Here is an 8,101-nt window from a genome sequence, read left to right on the forward strand (position 1 = left end):
GCAGTGTACTTCATCAGTTGGCCTGTTCTGCTCCCCACTCTCTCACTGCCCCTGTACCTCTGGCCTGTACCTGTATGTATAAATAAATAAATCTTAAAACAACCCACAAACAGGGGCCTCCTTGGTGATCAGACACTAAGTCTCAGTGCTATTGTGATATCACCACGCAGACTGAATTTGAACCACAGCCCTGGAGGTGACCCACATGGCCCTGCAGACCTCTCCTTTCTTACCTGCTGTTCTCCTTAGTGATGTATTTCAGTTGATCTATCTATTCTCCTCCCTGCTCTGCCTCTGGTGACTATTCTTACAGCCACCGCCCCCCTTACCCCCACCCCATCTCTTGCTCGTATCCCAGCTCTTCTATAAATAAATAAGTCAAAATAAATCTTTTAAAAAATAGAAAACAGAAAGGAGCATAAAATTTGCTTCCTGTTTCATACAGGTTCAGCCTGCATTAGGATAAGGTGAATATTCTAGTATGATTCATCAGGATCTCAAAAATTCCTTTGTTACTCCATGCTAAGAAAATACCCCTTTATAATTTCAATTACAGTATTTAATTTATAAAATGCTTTAAAGTTGTTGCTGAAGTAATAAAAACAGTGAATCAATACAGAGTTTTAAGAACTGGTTATAAACATAAATTTGACACTTACTGTTTGTGACCCTGGGTAAGTAACAGAGCCTATCTAATTAATCCCAGCTTTATCAGCTGTAATTCAGGGAGAACTGCAGCCTAGTTTTATTAACACTGACAGAAAGCAAAGGCTGGTACAAAGCAAGTCATCAACCTAATGTAGCGCTTATTATCAGCTTAGCTATGTGCAAGCAAATTTGTCTTCAGAGTATATATATCATGGTTAAAAAATGAATCCTAGATCATTTCTGCAGCTAAGAGTTAATAAATTTGTTTACCACATTTCAGTTCATACCAATATTTAAATGGGAATTTTTTCCAGAGTTGCTTCACTGATTACAGTCATTTAAAATTTTAAATATCAAAACTATGTGTGAATTCTGTATTTCACAGCAGTGGGGAGCTGGGTTCCTAAGTGCTTTGTTTCATAGATTTGGAACACACATTGCATTGCATCAATACCTGAAACTGATAATTTCTGAAAATGTCCGGAAGTTTTTTCAGAGAAAACAGAATAGTAAAAAATATAAGGAGAAAGAGGAAGAGGTGGAATAGGATGAAGAGAAGTATGAGAAAAATAAAGAAAAAATGAGAAGGAGGAAAGCTGGAGGAGAAAAAAGAAAATGAAGATGAAGGAGAAAGAATGGCTAAATAAGTAAACATGTTTTGGGGGAAATATTTTGTTTACTAAGAAACTCTGAATATTGTATATACTAAATAATTTCCATACTTATTTAATCATGAGAGCCTTATTTCCCTATAGTGGTGCATATTACACTGAAATCCAGAAGTATTGAAGTTCAATCTCCAAACTTGAGAGATTTCCCATCAGTTGATCACATTCAATGGCTCTCAGTTTGTAAGTAAAGAAATTGAGAAAACAAGAGCTGCCCCGACCAACCTTATACAGCTAGTTCATACAGAACCAGACTTGCAAGTCCTAACTTCTTTACCAGATTACTGTTAATATTGGAAAATCATATCAGCTAATTTATTACTATTTCTTACTGATACTAAGATTTTATTTGTCATATTAATGTGAATTATAATTTAACAACATGACCTTATTCTATTTTTCTTAGCATAAATACAACATTCTTCCTATTTGCATGTTAAGTGTTAGTCACTTTATGCAGTTTCTAGTTTTCTTGTGTGTGTGTGTGTGTATGTGTATTTCTATGACTATTTTAGAAGAGAATGAAGGGACTATCTATTCTGGGACTACATTAACCCAGGAAACCCCATCACTTGCCCACATGCTCTTCTAAATACACACAAACACAACCACCATATGTTTAAAAAAAAATCATAATTCTTGCCAGAAACTTCAGAAACACAAAAACATACAGTCTTGGTGCTAGAAAAATTCTAGAAATTATTCAGAATGAGCACTTCATTTTACAATAATTTTGCCAAAACAGGTTAAACTACTTATAAATGACCTTTTTTTTTTTAAATTCACTTTTTAATTTTTTTAAGTCTCTGGTCAACATTTACCCACTTCTCACCACCTACACCTCCATTATTTTGCAAAACTTGCTAGTACTAGCTCTTAGATTGCATCTCAAAATTCTTTTATAATCCGAGAACATATTCTATGTTCTTTTATTTTTTTTTTTCATTTTTCTTGGATCTCTAATTCTTTCTTAATCTGTGTTCCTCTTGAATGATTTTGAAGATCACCCCTTAGTAGGAGGGATGACAAAGTATAAATATTACAGTAACTTATTAATATTCACTGCTTGCTTCCAAGGAGAAGGCCTGAATCTCCTTTGTAATTATTCCTGTTTCATGTTTTGCTATTAAATCAATTTATGTTATTACATTATATGTGCTGTGACCTTCTTAACAATATTCTTATGTGATTGTGTTGCATACCAGGATACCATTTCTCAAAATGGACCATTGATCTATAAAAATGATCTGAGAAAAACAATTTTCCAATATTCCTTTTCTTCAGTATTTGGATTGAGGGTATGACTTTGTAACAGCTGTTTCTCATCATACCACTTAAAAACTATTTTTAAATATGCCATTACAACAAAAATCTCTGTTCAACAACAAAAAAGTTTTCTAGTTTGTAATACCTAAAATTTTAACCATTTCTGGTAGAAACTACAATTATTATGTCAATAAAATGTGAAATTCCTTAGAAAAGGTTAAGATAGAACCTAAATTTTTTAATATAGTTATTCATACATAGTATATAGTATGTGTATTATCTTTAATGAGTAGCTTCACAGCTTTTAATTTGTGTGAAACCTTTAGCAACAGTACCACTTATGTATCTGAAAGGCAAGAAAATGAATAATTTTCAACATACATTCACTGAGTTATTGTTTATGCTTAATTTTAATAATACTTTTTTCAAAAAGTAATAGAATTGCTAAATATCATTCCAGGTTTGTTTTGTTGTATTTTTGTGACTGTCTGTTTGCTTTTAAATGAGAACATATCTTCAAATAGATTCTACTCTATCATGTGGAAAAACACATACAAGTTGATTCGGTTCTTGTCAAACCAAATCTTGTGCCCTGGCTCCATATCCTCTTAATCTCAATTGCTGTCATTTAAAGAAAATTTTATTTGGACACACAAGGTATCAATATTCATCCTTCATATCTTCATTCCTGTCTCTGTTATTCAAGTTTTGACATCACACTGTGGCTATTTGGAAAGGTGTTGTTATGGAAGTCTTTTTTTCTCCTGAAAAAATAAATGAGTTCTTTTTTATTACTAAAGAAAGCACACACTAGAAGCTTGCACCTGGGTCCCATTTGAACTGTGTGAGGGCTACTGTCTTTGAAAATTTTCAGGCAACACTTAGAAGCCCTAGTCTTTTTTCACTGGAAAAACACCTTTGTGTTAGTTCAAAGTCTAATCGACTGTGCTTGCATGCATACTGTGTCTGGTTTCCTTCTCAGTGGTCAATCAATATTATAATTATTCCTCATATCTCTGAGTCACTAATAATAATTCCAAAACATATTTTTGCTGATTTTAAATTACAGATTTACCCCATTTATAGATAAGAGAACTAAACATATAAGGTGTAGCTCTGTAATGCTAAACTTTATTAAATGGGTTATTTCTTTTCCTAACCTACCATTGATGACACTCAATAACTATTGTGTGAACTTACCCTACAGTTTTTACTCTGACTTTAAAACTTTTGGTAAGTACAGATAATTTAAGAAAATTATAACTCCACTGTGATAAAGATGTATAATACTATTTTCATCAATCAACTTCTTAGTTTCACATTCTTTCTGATGAGCTTTAAGGAAGGTACAATGGTGAATACAAAGAAGAATAAGGAGTAGTCTATCCACATGGAAATAACTCACTACTAAAGGTGATAGTCCTGATGGGCTCAAAAGAACACTCAATTTAGGAAAATGAGTGATGTCAAGTGCAGCAATTAAAAGGGACTTCAAAAAAACACTCAATCTCTTCCATCATCCCAGCCTCGGTATGGATAAAATGACTATGTCAAAATGTTTTAGTTGCCACATGGAAGCTTTTGCTAAGGAAAGGAGATATAATTTGAGTGATAATTTAAAGGATAAAACAATAATTACTAAGTTTTACCCACTACTTAATATATGCTAGAAATTCTGCTAAATGCATTATTTGTATTTCCTTATTTTATCACCAGAGCAAACTGTTGAGGTAGAGGAGTCAAGTGAACTGCCCATGATCACACCATTACTAAATGTTTGAGTTGGCATTTAAACCTGTCTCACTGACACCAGGCCTAATGGAGAAGTGTAACCACAGTGTTTCTCCAAGTTAATCCTTCTCCTTGCCCCTTTGTTACCTCTCACCAACCTCTTTTCCATTGTACATATTTTTCTTATAACATAAACATGTGTCAAGGTATACTTAAGACTTATAAAACAGGCATAGATACTAATAAATATCTACTTGTTCATACCACTTAGGAAATAAATCATTTTCAATACAGTTAAAACCCATGTGTACCCCTTCCTATAGAATGATTTTTCCTTCGTAGAACTATTTATTCAATATCATACTTGCAATTGCATACATTTTTATATATGATACAATGGATATAGTTTTAAATATGTGGTAGTGTTTCAAGTATTTTTTTTTTTTTAAAGATTTATTTGTTCATACAGAACTGGGTACAGCCAGAGGTTCAGGGGTAGTGAGAGGATTCACCAGAAACAGAGTAGGGAGCAGAACAGGCAGATCAATGAAGTGCACTGCTGAGGGGAGCAGCAGGCAGGTCAGGAGAGGTCTGCCACGCCATGTGGTCACCTCCGGGGCAGGAGGGGATCGAACTTGGTTGAAGTGGCTTTAGCTTCTTAGTGCTATGCTTTAACCCCCTGCACCACCAGAGAGGGCCTGTTTCAAGTATTTTTAACTTTCTAAACATTGAATCACAATTTATAGATTTATTTATATAATGTTGGAAAGGTTTATCAATATCAATATATTTAGCAGCTATTCATTTATAATTTGATGTTATATAATATTAAATTATGTGAGTATTTCGGAAGCTGTTTATTCTCAGTTTATGAAAATTTACAGTTAGACTGTTTCTAATATTTTCTTATTACATCTAGTGTTAACATAAGCACCCCTGTATGCATACACAGTAATAGAATTATTAAATTATGAGGTACATGCTTGAGTGACTCCTGTTAGAAAGCAAAATTTTCTCCATAGTTCCATATTTGTAGAACACATACTAGCAATCTACTTAAATTTTGGTCATTTATTATGCTCATGCCATGAAGTGTTATTTCAATGTGGTTACAATGTATAATTTCCTAGTATTAGTGATAATTATTTTGTTATATATTTTGCCAATTTGTCTTTCTTACTCCATGAATTGCTTGTCCTTCTAATTGGTTGTTGGTGTTCCCTTATTGCCTTAGACAAATAAAATTTAATTCCGAAATTCTCACTTGGAGACAATTTTAACTGTAAAATATGGGGCAATTTTTTAAAATGTAACTTTACTGTAGTATTTCTATCCAGAAGTATGATATAATAATTTTTATAACAGAATTTTACATTTTCTCCATAAAGATCATTCACAATTTCTGTTAAATGTAATTCTAACTATCCTTTATTTCACTTGTTTTTTAAATACTTCTTTTAAAAATAAATTCTCTAAATTTTTATTGTTGGAATACATAAATATATTTGGATTGTATGTGCCTGTTCATCTTATGTAAGTAAAATTCTCAATATTTTGTGACGTCAGATTATTGGGGGTTACTATGTAAAATCCGTATATTATTTGTATCTACATTATCTTTGAAATAGATTTATTTGCTTCCTTTCTATTTTGTACGTTTTTCCCCCTAGTCTAACATGCCAACCAAAACTAGTGTGAGTGGGAAAAAAAATCTTTTAAAATTTTCAGCATACAGAAAAGTCTTTTATCACAATTTTTTCATATGATATAAATATAAATTGCTTATAATTTTGTTAGATCATACCTGTACTACTGAAGTAAAACATTCTACAACAATCTATTAAGTAAAACAGACTAATGTGAATTAATAATTTATTTCCACTTTTGATTCAAGATATCTAGTAAAAGAAAATAAGAAGTGTAACTCCAAAGAATTCTCTCCTCTAGGCAAAATTCATGAACATTAAAAAAACTCTGTCCTTTGTTAGTTATAATTAAAATATCTCGATACTTTGTCAAATATAGGTGACAAGTATTTTTCACTTGTTTACACAGGCAAAGAAGACAACTCTATATCATTTTCCCCATAAGAAAGTATTTCCATCAAACAAGCTTTGATACCTTTAACCAAAGTGACAGGATGAAAATTTTTGACAGCTATGATTGACAAGACAAGTCTCAGAGATATGACAAGTATTTACCTCTCTAAATGACTTTTGATGAACTCTTCAATATAAGATCACTTTACTTCTTCAGCAGCTATTGATTCTGATTTCATTAACTCTTTTTTTTTTTTTTAAAGATTTATTTATTTATTCATACAGAACTGGGTACAGGCCAGAGATGCGGAGGGTGAGAGAATTCACCAAGGACAAAGTGGGGAGCAGAACAGGCAGATAGACGAAGTACACTGCTGAGGAGAGCAGCGGGCGGGTCAGGAGAGGTCTGCCACACCAATTGGTCACCTCCGGGGCAGGCAGAATCGAACTCATGCGGAAGTGGCTTTAGCTTCTCAGTGCTGTGCTTTAACCCGCTGCACCACCAGGGAGGACCCTCATTAACTCTTAAAACTAGGTAGAAATCATCTAAAACATTCTGACACTCTTCTATTTGCATATATGACAACAAAAAAATATGTTTTCATTTCTTTATTTATAAACTAAACAATTATGCATACATATAATTATGCATACATATAAAAAATGTCTGTTTTTCAGTGTCAGTAAAGGGAAATAAAGTCTGAACCATCTTAAACAGTGTTGCAGAGAACAACATGAAATAGCATGATGAAACAGAAACATAAGGAATTTAGATATTTGTATCCTAGCTTTACTATTCACTATGTTATAAACCTAGGAATCTCAGGTTCCCCAATCATAAAATTATTTTAAAAAATTAAAATACCTAACTGATGGGATTGTGGTGAAACTGAAGTGAGTTAAGCACATACCAGGCAAATAGTTTCTCATTATGTTTCTCTATAAAGGGTGCTAGTGAAAGAAACACATATTTCACAGGATCCAGTTACCTCACTTCTCGACACTTACAAATACAAAATCACTAATTTGAAGAGATGTATGTGCCTTTACATTTACTGTGACATTATTTATAATAAAGATCTTAAAACAACCAAAGTGCCCTTTGACAGATAACTAACTGGATAAAGAAGATGTAGTATACAGACAGAATGGAATAATACTCAGCTATAAAAAGGATAAAATATACTGGCATTTGCAACAGCATGCATATAACTAGAGGGAATTATGCTTAATGAAATGTCAAACAGAGGAAAACAAACATCATATGACTTCACTTATATAGAAAAATCAAACAAAATAATTGACTAAATAAACTACAAATTTAAACTGTAAGACTGTACAGCTAATTAGTAGTTACCAGAAGAGACTAAGGGGGGAGGGAAAACAGGGTAAAAGGACTCAATTGAATGGTGAAGAACAGAATTGGACTTTTAGTAGAAAACTTAATGTAGTATATGCAGATTGCTAGTTTTTGGATTCAAACACAAAACACGTAACTTCATTTTTAAAAAAGGAGGGAAAGAAAGTGGTGTGATGAACTGGGAGCATTAATGCTACATAAAAACATTCTTTAAAAACAAAAAAAGATGTATTTTGGCCCTCCCTGGTGGCGCAGCGGGTTAAAGCACAGCACTGAGAATCTGAAGCCACTTCCGCATGAGTTCGATTCCCACCTGCCCCGGAGGTGACCACATGGCATGTCAGACCTCTCCTGACCCGCCCGCTGCTCCCCTCAGCAGTGTACTTCGT

This window comes from Condylura cristata, unplaced genomic scaffold (genome assembly GCF_000260355.1).
Source record: "Condylura cristata isolate star-nosed mole 26May11 unplaced genomic scaffold, ConCri1.0 scaffold00001, whole genome shotgun sequence".
Taxonomy (NCBI): Eukaryota; Metazoa; Chordata; class Mammalia; order Eulipotyphla; family Talpidae; genus Condylura; species Condylura cristata.